The sequence below is a fragment of the Taudactylus pleione genome, unplaced genomic scaffold (genome assembly GCF_031769625.1).
Source record: "Taudactylus pleione unplaced genomic scaffold, aTauple2 ptg001137l, whole genome shotgun sequence".
Lineage (NCBI taxonomy): Eukaryota > Metazoa > Chordata > Amphibia > Anura > Myobatrachidae > Taudactylus > Taudactylus pleione.
Genome location: NW_028285538.1, coordinates 5986908 through 6006779, shown reverse-complemented (window position 1 = coordinate 6006779; position 19872 = coordinate 5986908). Strand labels below are relative to the sequence as shown.

Below are 19872 nucleotides of genomic sequence, written 5' to 3'. Positions count from 1 at the left end.
GGCAGCCGCGTACTTGCCTCTGATTGGCTGCCGATCCGCAAGCCGTGATTAGCTAGCGTCTGGCACCAAATTTAAAGGGCCACTAATGATGTTTATTTTTGGTTGGCTGCCGGTCCGTGATTGGTTCACGACCGGAGCCAGGATTCTTTTTACTGTGGCTGCATCTGTCCTGACATCAGGACCCGTTTCCTGATGCTCGGTCAAGCCAGCAGAGTACTCCAGAGAGATGTGTCCCCAGCGGCAGGGCCAGCTCCAGGTATGTTCGGGGCTGTGCGGTCGCACAGGGGCGCCGGTGCCGGTGTCCGGCAGTAGGATAGCTCCGCCCTCCTCCCTGATGGTAGTAGTGCAAAATGTAAGCACAGGGGGAGGGCGCCGTGTGGGAAGGGGCGGGGGGGAACACGGGACGGCGCAGTGTGCCAAGACACCTAGCGCCGGACCTGCCCAGCAGGACACATCTCCAGCTGCTGTTTTTTAGTTCTCAGTGCGACTGCTAAGTTGGAGTTCAGACACAGGCTGACGTGGCGGTATGGCATATCGCTATATACCAGCTCATATATAAGCTTTGCAATGTAGTTTTGTTATTAGATACTTGTTTAGATACAAATACATGATTGTTATCATGTGACTTTGTTACAGTACATTGGGCCCGATTCTGATCTGCACACAAATGCCGATATTTACACAGAATGAGCGATTATTTGCCATTGTACATGCGTGTAAGCCGCACTGTGTGCCCGATTGAGACCTGCTCGCTAGATGCGTTCGCAACCATCGGTAACATCGAGTACCATCAGGTGCGTAAGCAGCACTTGTGGCTGACCAAGCACTGCAAGTACTTCAGTGTGAAATTCACCCATGTGATGTGTACTATGATGCTGCATCTTAATTATGCACGCCTCTGAAACAGTGTTAAGACACTCAGACACGCCTGCGTTCGCACCACCACTCCCCCTTTTCCATCGACCAAACCCTGTCACCACCCACAAACGGCTCGCCCTGTCACTCAAGCTAGCAATGCGTCTGTACACAAGGGGCGAGCGCTTCACGAGCGCATGGGCTGGTTCGCGCACTGTGATACGCACGCTTTGCAAACATCGGCAGGTTGTGTGCGAACGCAGCCTAGGGAGCGTGTCTGAATCGGGCCCTGTGTACGATTGAATTGTGATTACGCTCCCATCGAGTATTCATTTGCAAAGTGAGCGACAGTTAGTCAACGTTTGAGGGAGGTAGCGGGGGGGTGACTAGAGAAATGCAGGCGTGTCTGTAGTGTGTAAAACACTGTTTTCTGGGTGTGCATAGATTAGCCACTGCCTCCATGCTCACAGCAGGAGAGCCCTCTGCGTGTCTGGAATCCCGATCTGTCTGCACCAGCTTAGACTTCTGCTGGGTACACATTAGACAACGGCAGGTGCGATGGACGATCCAGGCGATGGCAGATGCGACGATGACATATTGTGCGGTTCGTACACACCATACGATTTGGTGAATCACCGCAAGATATGTAATTCTCCCACCGCATCCACATGCATGGCATCATCAGTTGCATCTTCAGATTGAGCTGCATCTAGGGACAACATGAAGATGCGGGAAAGCGCATAGGGCCTGATTTACTACGGATCGCTATTCTGCTTATACGCACGTGACGCAGTTGCTAATATCAGCGGTGATATGTAAGTGTGTTAATTCACATTGCAATCGCAGCCTAACATAAGGACGCCCACTTCCCCTTACATCTGTATACTAGGGCAACATTTCAAAACAATCGGTAACATTGAGTAACATCGGACCCAGTCTGTGCGTTAATGCAGGTCAGACCTCACTCAGGAATTGCTAACTTCCGCACACACTATGAGTCCTCAGGCGGCATCTGGCATCACAGTGGCTAATTTATGCGCGCCCATGCAACGGCGTTCAGACGCACTAGCACGCCTGCGTTTGCCCGACCACCCCCTCGTCACCACCCACAAATGGCCCTTCCTGTTAATCACTCTGCCATGGGTCTGCATAGCCTCTGCGATCGCAGTCATGATAGCAGCGTCTGATTCGTGCATGCACAGTGCAAATTAATCGGGCCATTGCATGCATATAAGCAACTGCATTCCTTGCTGAATCAGGCCCATTGTCCATACACACTGGAAGATTTGAATGATCTTTAGTTGTGATCCATCGGAATCTGGCAAGTCGTTCAAAAAATCATCCAATGTGTACCCAGCTTTACTCAGAAGGCTGATGGCCGGCTGATCCGAGTTCAATGTTTCCGGTTTTGTGTGTGCGAACGGCGGATGTGAGATGCTTTCAGTGGGCGTCTCTAAGCATATGACAGCAAGTGAGTAATTAGCATATACTCGCAACTGAGATCCATGAGAGATCGCAGCTGCGATTACATTTCTGTGCAGATCTGAATCAGGCCTATTGTTCTTTTGGATTTGTATATGAATGTTATTTTTTATTTTTTTAACAAGTTTATTTAGAATTTTACAAAAATAAAATAGTACAAAAATAAAATAGTACAACAATACGTACATAGGCAAAGAAGATATCAGGAATATACAAAACAAAAGTTACGGAATTGAATTGTAACGTACAGGCACATATATAGCAATAGACTGACCTGAAAAATAAAAGAATATAGAGAAATGAAAACCGCTAAATATCAAAGCACATATTGAAGTAGGCTGTAAATAACATTGCAAAGCATAAGAAGAGAGCAAATGGGAATCGCAAAAGCGTATATGAATGTTTTTTAATATGGATTTAATAGTGCTTGTGCACTTTTAAATTAGATTTTTTTATCAATCTAAATTTCCTGCTCATCTGTGTGTTCCCGGGTGTTGAAGTGGGCTTCAATAGAAATGTCAGGTAGCCAATTATATTACTGGAGATTTTATATTCATCTTTTGCTTTTTCACAGTCAGCAGCTTGAGCGCTCGCAAGCGGGTCGACGGTGTGCTCTCGCTCCGTGGCTCACTACAAGAGGGGGGGGCTGTCGATGTTGATTGACAGCTCGCCCCATTTTGTTGGCGTGGCGGAGGGATGGCTTCACAAACGGAGGCGGAGGTCTTGACCATCGCGACCATCATCCTGGCCGCTCACAGTCACCCACAGCTATATGAGCGGCCAGGAGGCCGCATACAAAAAAAAAAAACGCCCTGATTCAGAGCGAGCGCTCTTTCAGAGCGTCCGGCTCTGAATCAGGCCCTGAGACCCTTGCTGAATCAGGCCCACAGTACACACACACTGCATGTTTTATTCTAGATAGCCGATAGTAAATCCAAAGGTGATATGTCCTAAACAAAATAATAGGACAAGAATATTATTAATTTGAACTACAGCCAAGCAACACAAATAAAACATGTCTAACACATGATTAGTGTTTTTCTTGCTTGTGAGAAATATTACACATACACACGATACCTATAAAGCGCTTTGCAAACATTTGCCTCCTTGAAAGTCATTTTTCACAAGCTGCTGTTTTCAGATTTGTTTTTACACATTTGAGCAGATGGTGCAATTTTAATGGGCAGGTACATTAAACTGAAGCATTCTAGCAAGCTAATGTGAGCTATAGAGAGGATCTAATTTACCATGCAAAAATAATATTGTTGGAGATTTTGGAAAGCAGAAAAAGATCCTGAATCAAATTTTTACAACGTAATACTCAATTAGTGAAAATATAGTCACTAATATATTTGTGTACATAGGTCCTTATTCATTACCAATTGCAACTGCGATTACACACGCAGTCGGCCGATTGTTGCTTTCTGCGCATTCGTATGAATGGCAATGCGCGTGTGTGTATAAATTAGCCACTGCGATGCCAGGCACAGCTTGGGCATTTGCTGTGTGCGTTGAGGTTAGCAATTCCTGAGTAAGGTCTGAGCTTGTACAAGTGTGCGTGAGGCTGCGATGGTACCCCATGTTACCGATGCTTTCGCAGACTTGCTAAGTATTACAGATGTGTGTAAGGTAAAGTGGGCATCCTCACGTTTGGCTGCAACGGCAGTAGCGATTGGAATCATTAGCATATTTTCGCAGTCAGACCGTGCGATTATGTAGCTGTGATCGCAATAGCGATCCATACTGAATGAGGCTCATAATATGGATATTCTATAAAAGGAATGTAAAAAAAATGAAATATGACATATAGGGAACTGGAGGGACAGACTGAGCTGGCAGCAAAATGAGTGTAATTTGTGACTGAAAAATTTGTATGTAAAACAAGCATATTTTCACCCATATGCAGAGCACAAGATTGGCAAAAGTAGCATATGTGTCTGGTTTAACCATCCACACATAATAGACACTTATGTCCCATATCTACCCATTTATTTTACATTCCTAGGCATTAGCGTCAGGCAGCCGACAGCTATTAAATGACAAAAGTTTCTAACATAGCAGAAACCATCTTGGTCTTTTGTATGAAGAAACAAAATTGCTTAAACATGGGAGCATATGCATGCACTAACTGTTCTAGGCATACACACAGGCCCTGATTCATAGCCGCTCGCTCTGAATCAGGGCGGGCGCTTGTTTTTTAAGTTGCGGCCTCCTGGCCGCTCGCATAGCTGTTGGTGACCACCCACAGCTTATGCGAGCGGCCAGGTGATGGTCGCGATGGTCAAGTCCATCGGGACCATCGGGCTTGCGACGAGACCCTTACAGTAGGGTCTCGTGGCCACAAGCCCCAGTGGACTTTCTGCTCTAATAGAGCAGGAAGTCCACCTACTAACATCACGAGTGATGTCAATAGGGCCGCCCACAAACGCCTCCATTTGCCCAGCCACCCCCCCCCCCTACAAAACGGGGCGAGCTGTCGATCTGCGCTTGCGAGCGGGTCTGAAATCAGGCCCACAGTGTGAATCCAGCCAACAAATGCTACTCCAACTGTAGTAGTACTTGTTCGTCTTCAGCCCCTGAGATAATAAACCCCTGCATCAGTACTTGAGGTAGTGTTGCTCATCTTACAACCAAGGGCCTCATTCAACATGGATCTCTATTGCGATCACAGCTGGAATTAATCATGCAGTCCTGCTGCAAAAATACGCTAATGTTTGCAACCGCTCAGCCAGCATAGAGACGCCCACTACCGCTTTCTCACATCTGTAACATCTCGCAGTCCTGCTTATACATCGGTTACATCGAGCAACATCGGACCCTCACGTAGAATTACAGCAGCTCTGACCTGTCTCAGAAATAGTCTCGTCGCACGCAGTGAGTACTCCAGCTGCGTATGCCATCGCAGTGTCTAATTTATGCACACCCATGCAATGGCATTCAAATAGACAGGCACGCCTGTGTTTCTCCGACCACTCCCCAGTCACCACCCCCAAACGTTGATGTCCCGTCACTCACTCTGCGATGGCTTTGTATCTGTGCGCGTGATCGCAGTGTGATCGCAATGCTGTCCTTCACACGCACACTGCGGTGCATATGCATGTGCAGTACATACCATTGGCCGATCTGCGTACATGGTTGCAATTGCGATCCATGCTGAATCAGGCCCTAAGTTCCTCACTATGGGGCATATTCATTATCAATGGTTTATTGGCCCTCAACAAATAATATCCAACTCGGCGCGAGTTGCTCCAGTGTGGGAACAGCTGCTCCAAAAAGCAGTCATTCCTGCAAATCTTACCACAGCTGATTCCACTGCTAATTAGTAGTAGCAGAATTTACACTGCCAGGTCCAACCCGGTAGTGTTAGTGCACATGCGTGACCTGGGTTCATGCATGCGCATCGCCAGAGGGGAGGCAGGGCCTCTTTGTATTCCAGAACTGCTTCCAATTGGAAGGAGCAGGCCACCTAGAACTAACACCATCTGACAATAGCACCAATTCCCATAAGCAACGTTCAAAAACGTTCTGTTTTCGGAGTTTGCTGAATATGGGACAACCGCATTAGGCCGCTAATAATGAATGGGACCATTTTTACATTAGTTTATGCATGTATTAAGTAATGGGCCTGACGTATAGGTCCCCATGTTATTTACAAAAGATGGAAAAATGCAAGGATGCAGTGCACATTGATTTTCTTTCTTTAATGTGCCTATTTTTGGTCAGGTGTCCATGTTTTAATTGGAATACAAATATGTTAATGCAATTGGAGGATTCTTACCTACAGAATTGGGCAGGGAAGATGGGGGGGAATATCTGTAACATCATGTGGTTGATTCAATTAAGTGTGAGTTACCTTGAATTAGGGGTGAGCGGGTTCGGATTTCTGAAATCCGAACCCCCCCGAGCCCCCCCGATCCGAGTCCGATCCGTGTCAGGCTCGACTTTTCCCGCCTGACTCGGATCTGAAATCGAGGCAAAACGTCATCATCCCGCCTTCCGAGTCTCGCGGGTTTTGGATCCTATATAAGGTACCCGCGTCTGCGCCATTTTCTCACTCGGCTGTGGACAGTGAAGAGGGAGGGTGGGAGTTAGGGCTGGCTGGGCTGTGTAGTGTAGTGTAGTGCTGCTGTTGTCCACTACTTCAAAGTCCATAGGGGCTGGCTGTGCTGTGCTGTGCTGCTGTTGTTAATAGGGGCTGTGTCCACTACTTCAAAGTCCATAGGGGCTGGCTGGACTGTGTTGTGCAGTCAGTTCTCCATAGGGGCTGGGTCCACTCCAAAGTCCTGTGCAGTGTCCCAGTCCTAAAGGGGTGCTGTAGTGTTGTCCAGGGGGTGCTCTGTCCATCAGGGGTGCTCCCCCCAAGTGCTAAAAAAATAATATATTTTCTGTGTTTGTGAATTGTGTGCGCAGTAGCCGCACGTGCATCAACAAAGTAGTGCCAAGCGTGCGCCTGTGTCATAAGTAAAGGGCCGGCTGGCTTGACCGTTAAAGGGTGCTGTAACCCCCAAAGTACACTCCAGTCCAAACCAAAAAAAAAATTATTTTCTGTGTTTGTGAATTGTGTGCGCAGTAGCCGCACGTGCATCAACAAAGTAGTGCCAAGCGTGCGCCTGTGTCATAAGTAAAGGGCCGGCTGGCTTGACCATTAAAGGGTGCTGTAACCCCCAAAATACACTCCAGTCCAAACCAAAAAAATATATATTTTCTGTGTTTGTGACTTGTGTGCACTGTGGCTGCACGTGTATCAACAAAGGAGCAGCGCGAAGCGTGCGCCTGAGTCCCATAAGTAAAGAGCCGGCTGGCTCATTTCTTAAAGGGTGGTGTAACCCACAAAGTGCACTACTCTCCAGCAAAACTAAAAAAATATTTTCTGTGTTTGTGTGCGCTTTAGCCGCACGTATATATCAATATAACATAAATGGAGGACCAAACTTTCTCCGATAAAAATAAAATAGGGAAAGATCAAGAACCACTTCCTCCTAGTGCTGTTGCCGCTGCTGGGAGTTGTTCATCATCCCAGAGAGGAAGTAGGAACATCACTACTTTTACTAAACAATTGACCCTCCAACAGTCCCTAGCGATGAGGATGAAGTACGAAAGCAGTCATCCTGAAGCAAAACGTATAACTGAGGCCTTGACTGCTATGTTGGTGTTAGACGTGCGTCCGGTATCCGCCATTAGTGTAGTGGGATTTAGACAATTGATGGAGGTAGTGTGTCCCCGGTTCCAAATCCCGTCTAGATTCCACCTGCATCCTCAAAGCAGCAGCGACAAGCGTGCGTCTGTCTGTTAAAGGGTGGTGACACCCTCAAAGTGTGCTACACAAACAATAAAAATATTGTTCTTTTTTTTTCTGTCTTTGTGAAATGTGTGGGCTGTAGCCGCACCTGCATCCTTAAAGCAGCAGCGACAAGCGTGCGTCTGTCTGTTAAAGGGTGGTGACACCCTCAAAGTGTGCTACACAAACAATAAAAATATTCTTCTTCTTTTTTCTGTCTTTGTGAATTGTGTGGGCTGTAGCCGCACTTGCATCCTCAAAGCAGCAGCGACAAGCGTGCGTCTGTCTGTTAAAGGGTGGTGTAACCCTCAAAGTGCTCCAAAAAATAAAAAACTATTTTTTTGATGTGTTTGTGACTTGTGTGCGATGTAGCCGCACTTGCATCCTCAAAGCAGCAGCGACAAGTGTGCATCTGTCTGTTAAAGGGTAGTGACACCCTCAAAGTGTGCTACACAAACAATAAAAATATTCTTCTTCTTTTTTCTGTCTTTGTGAAATGTGTGGGCTGTAGCCGCACCTGCATCCTTAAAGCAGCAGCGACAAGTGTGCGTCTGTCTGTTAAAGGGTGGTGACACCCTCAAAGTGTGCTACACAAACAATTAAAATATTCTTCTTCTTTTTTCTTTCTTTGTGAATTGTGTGGGCTGTAGCCGCACTTGCATCCTCAAAGCAGCAGCGACAAGCGAGCGTCTGTCTGTTAAAGGATTACATCGGTGACAGCATCCAAATAGGCATGTCAGACAGTCCGTACCTGTACTGGCAGGAAAAAGAAGCAATTTGGAGGTCCCTGTACAAACTGGCTCTATTTTACCTGAGTTGCCCCCCCTCCAGTGTGTACTCCGAAAGAGTGTTTAGTGCAGCCGGGAACCTTGTCAGCGAAAGGCGTAGGAGGTTGCTTCCACAAAATGTGGAGAAGATGATGTTCACAAAATGAATTATCAACTCTTCCAGGGAGACCAGCCTCCAGAACGTACAGAGGGACCTGTGGTTCCAGCGGGGACGAATTAATACTCTGTGAGGATGAGGATGTACACACTGAAGAGGGTGAGGAATCGGTGGATGAGGAGGATGAGGATGACATCTTGCCTCCGTAGAGCCAGTTTGTGCAGGGACAGATTAATTGCCAGCTTGATTTGTGGGGGCCCAAACGAACCAATCATTTCAGCCACAGTTGTGTGGCAGACCCTGGCGCTGAAATGATTGGTTTGTTAAAGTGTGCATGTTCTGTTTATACAACATAAGGGTGGGTGGGAGGGCCCAAGGACAATTCCATCTTGCACCTCTTTTTTTTCTTTGCATTATGTACAGTTTGGTGCCTAGTTTTTCAAACTGCCATCCTGTCTGCCACTGCAGTGCCACTCCTAGATGGGCCACGTGTTTGTGCCGCCCACTCGTATCTCTTAGCATAGTCATCCAGCTACCTCAGTGCAATCTTTTGGACATAAAAACACTATTGTGAGGTGTGAGGTGTTCAGAATAGACTGGAAATGAGTGGAAATTAAGGTTATTGAGGTTAATAATAGCATAGGAGCAGAAAAACCCACAAATTCTGTGATTTTAGCTGTTTTTATGCTTTTTTTCAAAAAAATACAGATCCAAAACACAAAACCCAGAACCCAAAACACGGAAGGGTGGTTTTGGCAAAACCAATCCAGATCCAAAACACGAAGAAAGATCCAGATCCAAAACCAAAACACAAAACACGAAAAGTGGCCGGTGCACACCCCTACCTTGAATATGATTTTAACATGGATAAAGTATTCTAACGTTATGAAAAAGCAGCAAAACTACGTGATACTCATCTTTAAACAATAGAGAATGATGTCAAACCCAACAGTCATTTCGATGCCATCATCACCAGCATGAGTTGCCATATGTGTATCTGCTGTGTGTGTAATTGTATGAAATGTACATTCTCCCTCAACATCGATGTTGAGTTTCTGAGGCTAAACCAAATAAAAAAATCGTCTGTTATGTGTTATGTTATGTGTGATTTAGCCCCAGAAACACAAAATCGATGTTGATCAATTTTAAATTGGTCAAAATCGATTCAAATCGAATTAAATATACCCCTTAGTGTATGTTTTTGTGGCAATATTGAGAGGATTTGCCTGGTTTTAGTACTGGGTGAAGGCACAGCCAAGATTTAATACATTCCAGTGCCCAACTCGAAATAGCAACTTGGGCTACTGTACAGAGAACAGCAAGAGGACATGTTGTATCCCACAGCCCCTTGAGATGCTTTGTTGACTGGTATTATTATTTTTATTAGCCTTTGTTTATGTAACTTGGGGGTCTATGTACTAAGCAGTGATAAGTGACAGAGTGAATAGTGATAAGTCTGTGATAAGTGCCAGCCAATCAGCTCCTAACTGTCATTTTTCAAACACAGCCTGTGAGATGACAGTTGGAAGCTGATTGGCTGACACTTATCACAGACTTATCACTTTTCACTCTGTCACTTATCACTGCTTAGTACATAGACCCCATATTCTGCAGCAGTGTGCCATTTTGTATCCAGTGAAGCTTCCATTCTGACTATCCTACCGTTAGACAATTTAGGCAGAAGCCAATTAAATTGCCAGCAAGACTTTGGACCACAGGGAAAACCTAAGCACCTAAGTGGAAACCCACCCAAATGTGGGAGCACATCCAAACTCCACTCATCAACCTAATCTTTCTTGAAACCAATGCCCTGGTGTGAACCACTGTGTGACCATGGTGACCCGTTATATATCATACATTAATAACATCAATCTCCGGAATACATCTTTATTAAATTTCATTCTATACACAAAGGAGCAATGCAAGGTAATGGGTGTTAATTGACTATCACTACACTCAGCAGCTGTTGGCTGTGACATATTATCATACACGTCCTGGCGCAGGTCTTATCACAGCTTTATGTTAGTACTGTGCACCGACCTTTGCTGCTCCCGGTAATTGCAGTGGCATTTGTTTTTTTTTCTCCTAGTAATATGTCACATCTTAATCCTGTTCCGGGAGAAACTGTGATATATTTATGACTGAGGGAAAAAAGTAATTATTCCCAACACAAAAAAACAGAAATCAGCGTTAGCCTGAAAATTAAGAAAATGTAAAAGTGAAAAGCTAATAAAAATGCTTATCTGGCCTATCCCATCTATTTCAACCAATATTATACGCTTTACTGCCAAGGATTGTAGAACAAACGTTTTGTAAATGGTATTTGGAGAACCATAGCTAAGCTCCGGCACAGGGGGCCTCATCTCAAGGATGGTGCCCAAATCATTTTAAAAGATATGTCCACTTTCAAAAGAGCATCCTCAATGAAATATGTGGGGCCAAGACATACAGTATCTATTCCCCATACAATACAGTGTATTTGATCTTTAGAAGGTTGTTTGGTCTGGGTAGATGAGTACAGAGAACGTACTTACTGCAGTGGTTGTAAATAATGTTATATTCTGTAAATATTGAGAAGAAAAAAGGAAAGAGTTGGATATACTGTACCTCTTAAAATTTCAGAATATAATTTGCAATATGGTTTATATATAACACTATATAATAAAGAGAGATGCATATGTTCAAGAGAAATATATATATATAAATAGATATATAGACTTCTCGAAGTGGGGCAGCACATGGCGGTATGGTATATTGCCATTTTTCTCAGTGTCCAGGCACTGATGCCTGCGCTGCTGCAGTGAACCGCAGGGCGCAGGCATGTACGAGGTACGGGAAGCCGCTGCCATCTGATCTTTCAGCACCGCTAGTGTTGAGGCAAGAAAGTTTTTTGTTTATTGAGGTGCAGGGCATGTGATGTCATCACAGTATACTACGCTGTTGAAAGGCAAAGGAGCTGCGGCGTTAAGAGGAGCAGACCTAAGACACAGAAAAATAAGGTAAATGTCTGTGGGCTGGAGCCAGAGGGATGTGGAGACTGGAGCTAGAGAGGTCCTGGTGGCTGTGGAGACAGAAAGGAGCTGGATAGACACTGCAGGGCTGGAGACAGAAGGGGCTGGCTGGAGCTGGAGAGTCACTAGGTGCCTGGAGCTGGAGAGACAGAAGTGGCTGGAGCTGGAGAGACACGGGCTGGAGCTGAAGAGACACTGGGGGGCTAGAGAGACAGAAGGGGGCTGTCAGGAGTGGCACTATGGGGCCTGGAGAGACACTGGGGTTCTGGGACTGGAGACAGACTGGCGGACTGGAGCTGGAGATATGCTGGAGAGACACTGAGGAGCTGCACCTTGAGAGACAGGGGAGAATGAGGCTGGAGAGATACAAGGGGGCTGGAGAGACACAATGGGAGATGAGGCTAAAGAGAACTGGGGGGAAGTGACTGGAGATTATTCACAACTGGCAGGCTTAGAAGGAAAGGCTCAGGAGCAATACAATTTAATAATATAAAATTGTTAAATCAGGGAACTTCACATTTTGGCCTGCACCACAACTTGAACCTCTGCTATATGATGATGACATTGGTGTTATTCCTATGCAAACAGGTGTCTTCCAGACCATGTATTCTGCTATGTGAATACCAACTGAAGTCACCATCTGCCCAGGGTGGAACAATTTGCTCAGGGGCTACCTGCTGCAGAGAAACCACATATAGGTAAGGAAGAATCTAAAGTGATTGGCCTGTACCTGCCGGGGACCCGGGAATAATCCTCTTAATATCAAAATCTCAAAAGCTACTAGGGGCCTGAGGTGGCCCCGACCTCTGGTTGCACTATTCAATTATCCATACCCCCACTTCTAAATTCCCACTTTGAGCACTGCATGCATATATATATATATTATAGACATAGACCCCACAGCCTGTAAAGTGACAGGAGTTGATTGGTTGGTACTTTTTCTCTCTCCAAGCCTTAATACATCTCCTCCTCTGCCACTGTGACCTCTCCAACCTCTGAACAAGTCTGCAGGTACCTTCTTTTGTTTTTGTGCATATTCTGGACTCTCAGGGCCAAATGTAATAGGGTTAGAGTTTAGAAAAATGGGAGAGTTTAGCAGTAAAATCTCACATTGGTCGAGTTTTATCTTCAAAATGGGAAAACATCTGAATGAGAGTTTAAATCATAAGAGTTTGGCCAAGTTTAAAAAGTGTGAGAGTTTACTGCTAAAGGTATATCTGCATTCCCAAAGTGCACTACAAGATTTCTGTACATACCTGCACTGCCTGTGCATCCTACCATTATTACAAGAATAAATATCATCATGTGTATATATCACCAAACTCTGGACCTCATTCAGAGTCGGTCGCAAGTGGCCACTCGGTCGCATGCATCCGATGTTTCCAAACCACACATGCGCACGGTTAGTTGTGTGCATGTGCGTACGAGGCTATGCGATCCAAAATGCTATAGATCATACGGCTTACGAGCAGGAAGTGGCTTACGAGAGTTGATTGACATGAAAGGCTGTTTGTGGGTGTTGACGGGGGTGGTGGTGCCTCAGAGTTTTGAGGGCGTTTTTAGGGGTGTACATAAATTACCTGCTACGACCGACATAGAAGGCCGGAAGTAGTAAAACGTCACTCTGCAAGCAGGTTAGAGGGCTAGATGATCGTACAGCTTAAGGTAGGGTAGAAGCTCCCGCAAGCCACACAGTACAATCGATACTCTCGAATGTTATTGATGGTAGGATTGATGTTTCTATTTTGAGCCACACAATGCAAGCAGCTAATAATAATCGATTGATGAAGCTAATAACACTGCTAATTGGCTTGTAATTGATTCAGCTGTGTTTGCATTAGCGGATAATAAGAATAAATAAATTTCATGGGTATGGCTTTTTATATGCGTTTTTTTTTACATTTTTTTGTGCATCAACACGACACAAGCGTCAACAACCATCAGAAGAAATTGAACATACAGCGACTGACAACGACTGACAACGATTGACTCGATCGCTAGCTGCTATCACTCGTTAGCTAGAGGAGGTGTATTGCGCATGTATGGGCGTCACTTTGGTTGTGACCGACCGGCCGTGCGATTGCTTACTTTTTCAGTTTCTCGGTCTTTAGGCGTACGACCGAGCGGCCACTTACGACCGACTCTGAATGAGGTCCTCTGTGACTTCTTGTGTGACTGTACTCAGGGGGTTCATGGCATGTTCATCTTTGCTAAAATGCAGGCAGTGATAACTTGCCCCCCTAGTTCTTGAAAAGAAGTACACACCCTGGACCTGATTCAGACCCACTCGCTAAGGCCCTTAGTACATCATTCAAGTACAATCTCCTAGTGCCATTCTCCTGTGCCAGCCCTGCATCTGGATAAACAGGGTGTGTACCCAGTACATCACCTAACTGCAAAACTTCCAGTATCATTCTCCTGTGCTTTCCCTGTGATAGTGTTCTTCCATTTCCCACTTGTGCCAGATACCTGACCAAAGGGCCGCGACCTGCTTGCTGGGTGCAGCTTAAACCCAAATCCAGCTTGGAGGGGTCACTGGTGAACACCTCCCAGTAAGTTAGACTCCACACCTTTTGGTCAGGTCTAGCCAACATCTGGTACTTGTGGATGAGGAAGACATATATCCAGGCCCCTAGCCTCTGATTCTTTTGGCTCCACATCTTCCAATACATCTACAGAGGACCACCATAGCCCGAACATGACACAATGGCTGCCTACAGTCCTGAGGGTTCAGTGGGTGGCTCCTGTCCTGAGGGTGCAATGGCTGCTTCCTGTCCTGAGAGTTCAGTAGCCGCTTCCTGTCCTGTATACCCAACAGTAGCCTTACTACCAAATTCCTGCTAAGTCATCTGAGACAACTGCCTTGGCCTCTGGTGGCTACAAAATGACAAAATTTGCAATAAATAAATAATATTGGTAATGTGTCCATGGGTGTACTTAAACACAATAAAAAATAGAGGGCCTGATTCATTACGTATCGCTATTGTGATTGCAGCTGCGATTCTGCACGCAGTTCTGCTGCAAAAGTATGCTAATACTTGCAACTGCTCAGTTAGCATAGAGACGCCCACTTCCGCTTTCGCACATTCGTAAGACCTCGCAATCCTGCGTATACATCGGTAACATCGAGTAACATTGGACCTTCACTCACAATTACAGCAGGTCTGACCTGTTTTAGAAATTGCAAGTCTTGTCGCATACAGTGAGTACACAAGCTGCGTATGCTGTCACGCAGTGGCTAATTTATACACGCCCATGTAATGGCGTTTTTCCGACCACTCCACCATCACCACCCCCAAACGCTGATGTCCCGTCACTCACTCTGCGATGGCTTTCTGTCCTCGTGCATGATCTCAGTGTAATCGCAATCCTAACTTGCGCACTGCGGTGCATACGGATGTGCACTACACACCACCAGCTGTTCTACAGACGCTGTTGCAATTGCGATCCATGATGAATCAGGCCCAGAGTACCATGAAATGTCACAAACAGTGGGCTTCATTCAGAGATGGATGCAATGCCGATGATTATGCAGGTACGCAGTGGTCTGTGCTTCTGTGCCAAGTTGCATTACCATTGGCGGTCCCAGCAACTCTTTCCCTGCAGCGTTTGGGTGAGGTAACGGGGGAGTGTCAGCAAAAATGCAGGTGTGTCACTACTGTTTGCGGAGCATGTCAGAGACTACAACTGCTTTCCTGTATGCAGAAAACATGGCTACGGCGTCTCTGTTCCCACGGACATTCTGTGAGAACATAGGGATACTGAGAAGGCAGATTATCAAAGGATCTGCAGCTGATGGTGCATTTTGGTAAGCAGATGCTTGGATTTGTGCTTCGCCGGTGGGCGTCTCAATACAAATCTAGGCGTCTGCAGTATTTGCATAGTTTTGCACATCCACTGTGTACACAGATGCAGCTGTTGTGGAATTAGTGTACACATCTGAATCAGGCCAGTATCTTTATCTTATAAATTATTATAATCCATAAAATCTCTGGAAACAGATGAGTCTTCAGTCTCTTTTTGTGAGTGTAGGTCTCTCAAACTGTGCAAAGAAAAGAGTTTCACAGAATTGGCCATGGCAAAGAATAGATAGAAGGACGAAAAAACATTACAACAATACTCAAAGTTGGAGAAGAGACAATTATAATCAAAGGATATATATTCCGAGGTATAACGAATGGTGGGAAGAGAATGAACCTATAAATTTTAGAAAACCATCTATACCTTATGATTCCAATAGATTTCAGGTTTTGGAAAGGGAAGACAAAATCAGATCCCCTTTTCAAAAATGGGCTCCAAGAACAAAAAGGAGATTGTAAATATTGCATGTGAAAAAAATTTAAATAAAACCAAAAGGGGTAAACGAGGAGGTCAGAAAAAAGTGATAAGGAAAAAACAGAAAAAGATAGCCATATAAGATCAAAATGATAATGTAGATACTATTAAGATTTTCAACCTAAGTAAAAGAATTATAACTTCTGATGAAACTAAAGTATTAAAGAAAGGTCTAAAATATGCACCAACCAGTCAATTAGATTCATTTGATTTTTTGTTGATTTACAAAGATATATTCATAAATTGACTGTAAAAAAGTTCTTTATTAATCAAAATGAAAAAGAAGGTGAATGTGGGGAAATTGGAGATCCCTCCAAACCCATATTCAAACTGAAATATACATTCTACCCTGCTCATCAAAGGGGGAGCTTTATAGAATGCTTCAATAAGATGGTTTTAGAAGAAGTAGAAGAGATCTTAAAAAAGAAAAATAATAAAAAAATTTATTTAACAAAAAAGGAATGGCTATCATTAAAATTGCTAAAAGAAGACAATGATTTGATTGTAATACTGCGGATAAGGGTGGAGGAGTGGTCCTTATGAATTAAGATGACTATTTGGTAGATAAATAAACAGTTATTGGAAGGTAATACATATAAAAAAATGAAATTTGATCCTCTAATGAGGATTATGAAAGATCTAGTATCTTAACTAAAGTGGTTTTAACCAAATCAGAATATGAATTTATAAATATAAAACAACAACCTTTGACCCCCACGATATATGTTTTGCCAAAGATTCATAAGGACCCCCTCCACCCGAAAGGAAGACTGAAAGTTTCAGGCTGTAATAGTATTACATCAAATCTGTCAGCAGTAATTGACTATTATTTGCAACCATTAGTTAAAATAATAAAGGCCTATTTGAGAGATACAGGAGATGTGTTAAAGAAAATAAATACTGTTAAATGGAAAAGAAATTTCTTGTTAGTGAGTGCGGATGTATCTACATTATATATAATTACAGAAACAGAAAAAGGCCTCCAAGCTGTCTCATATTTTTTAGAGAAATTAACTTACTCCTTGGATTTGAAATCTTTTATATTAGAAGGTATTACATTTATTTTGTTAAATAATTATTTTTACTTCAATGGCTGCTATTATATGCAACAAGTAGGAACAGCAATGGGCACCAGGTTTGCTACCAGATACGCTAACCTTTTCATGGCTTATTGGAGGAACAAGTGATTTGGCGACAGGATAAACTGGGAGCGAACCTGTTGTAATTGCAATGTTTTATAGATGATGTGTTTTTTATATGGCAGGGCACCAGAGAACAGACTCTTTTTGTGAATTTTTAAACATCAATGATTTTAATATTAATTTAACTTTTAGTATAAGTCATGAATAAATATCTTTTTTAGATCTTAGTATTTATATAAAAGGAGAAACTCTACACACAAAAGATATAGAAAAAAAAACAGACTGTAACAGTTACATCGATAGGACAAGCTAACATCATAAAAATTGGCTGGATGGTATCCTGTATGGACAATTCCTATGTATAAAATGTAACTGTACAGAACCAGAGGTCTGCAGTGAACAACTTTAAACTATGGGGGAATGTTTTTTAAATAAAGGTTATACTAAGGAGTGTATTGAGGAAGCACAACGAAAAGTAGATACTATAGAAAGGAGTGACTTATTGGAAAAGAAAAAATGTACATCTGATAAAAATGAAACAATACAATGGTCTTTTATTTCTAATTTTATTTCTCAATATAAAGAGGTAGAAACTGTTTTTAGAAAGAACTGAAAAAATTTAAAACAAGATCCAATATTGGGTAGTGTATTATCTTAAAAACACAATTTTATCTATAGACATGCCCTATCGTTGAGAGATAAACTTGTTAGAAGCTCAATTGAAGCTCCAAAAAGGATAAGTGTTAGAAGCCAAGGTTTCCACAGATGTGGACTATGTAAAATGTGTAAAACTGTAAATGGCACTAGTAAAATAAAGAATTTTCAGGTAAAAGGTAACACCTATCCTATTAATGATTTTATAACATGTAATTCCAAAAATATAGTATATGCTCTTGAATGCCAGTGTGGCCTTTTATACATTGGTAAGACCACTAGAAATTAAAAAATCAGATTGGCTGAGCATGTGTATAATATTAAAAAAGGTTTAGTTACCCATTCTGGACCTCATTCAGAGGCGGTCGAAGCGGCCGCACAGTCGTACGGGAAAAGGGGCTGGATATGCAAATGATTCCCTCGCAAGTTGCGTCCCTAAGTTCGGATCGGTAGCTGGCCGACCAAGGGGAGGAAGCGGCCGGAATTCAAAAAAATACGCCCCCTTCTCGTACGCATTGCACGTCATCTCGGGGCATATAAGGATTAATCGAGACCATCGGGAACCATCGGAACTGGTCGTAGAGCTTAAAGTTGACCATACCCTCTCTTAAGCTCTACGATCATATCAGTGTAAAAACCTCCCATGTCACATGTGCCTTGACACTACTTTGTAATTTATGCACTCCCATAAACCGTATGCACTCCCATAAAACGCCGTTCGCATAATTAGGCATGCCTGCGTTCGGATCTCCACTCCCCCGTTTTCAAGCACCTTCCCCTGCTACCACCCACAAACGCCTCAATCTGTCACTCAAACTACCGACCTGGCTGTGTTCAAGGAGAGAGAAATTTCTGGTGGCTAGTTTGCGCACGCGCATTGAGAACTTTACGCATGTGCAGTATAGCGAACATCGGTGGCGTACGACCGTGCGGCCGCTTCGACCGACTCTGAATGAGGTCCTGTTCCTACTCATTTTAAACAGTTTCATAATTCCAATCCTTGTTATATTAAATCATTTTGGGGGATAGAGCAAATTAATCCCACTTGGCGTGAAAGAGATATAGAAACAAGATCAGCCAAAACTGAAATGAAGTGGATACATAAAGGTTTTAATTTATCACCCCATGGTCTGAACAGTGATTTTGAAGTGAAGTGGTTTTATGATTTTTTTATGTACTTTTTATGAATTTTAGGACCCTTTTTATTGAATATCTATATTTATTTATACATCATATTTTAATATTGTCTCTCTTCATTCTGGTAAATATTTTTCTATCTATTTTTATATTTTCTACCAATGCATTGTTTTTATGTTTTCTTGTATGTGGATGGACTTCTATCAGTATTATTCTGGGAGACCGTTTAAACTTTTCCCTATTATGGACTCTGTAAATGGAACACCAATAATGTAAGTATAATGGAACGTTGATGTCATATCCTGCAATATGGAGAGATGCATACTTCTGGTTAAAATGACAGTGTTGTATTTCTGGTAAAAGGGAGTGCTTTGGAATGTATGACGTCATATCTGTTGGAGCACTTCCGGTCATGGAGTTCTACTGTTTTATTTCCAGCAAAGTTATTACTTTGGAACCGACGGCATCATAACCGGCTGAGCACTTCCGGTTGCGGAGATCCAGTGACGCATTTCTGGTTACGGATGAAGCCGGAAGTCGCCTTAAGCGGGAGTTTCTCTGCAATCAGTAGGGTTATAGGGGTATTTATAGGGGATATGTGGATACTTTTCCTCATGCTTCTGATGAAGGCGTTAAGATGAGGATTCCGGAACAACATCGGTTACTGACACCTACCTGACTGGAAGAGGAGTTTGTCTATAAGACTGTGAGCCCTTTTCTATACACCTGGGATATGGTGATATATGACTATTTTATCTTGTTAAAATGTGAGTTCATTTATGTGAGTAAATCTTTTTTTGGATAGTAAAACGGTATTATGCTATGTATCTCTATCCTTCTCTCTCTGAGATATAATTGATCTTCTGGAAGTTAAAAACCGGGAACAGAAGCCACTTAAAATTAAAAAGGAAAAAAAAAAGAAAGGATAAAGAACTAAGTGAAATATCTACATAAGAGAACTTATATAACTGGTGGACACTTGTGAATGCGCCATTGTTGGACACTACTGTTTGTTATCTACAGAGTTGGAGCAGCAAAGCTAAAAGCTCTACCGTTTAATGAAGTACAGGAGGTTCTAGGTACTGCTAATAGT

General features: G+C 43.4%; 1 long non-coding RNA gene across 1 annotated transcript; it reads left to right on the top strand.

Moving 5' to 3' along the window:
• The first annotated feature begins 118 nt into the window (after positions 1-118).
• On the top strand, positions 119-19556 carry LOC148453540 (uncharacterized). Its single transcript, XR_015874932.1, has 4 exons — positions 119-256; positions 12100-12209; positions 18987-19051; positions 19218-19556. It is a non-coding gene; the product is annotated as an uncharacterized LOC148453540 (long non-coding RNA).
• Positions 19557-19872: the final 316 nt, after the last annotated feature.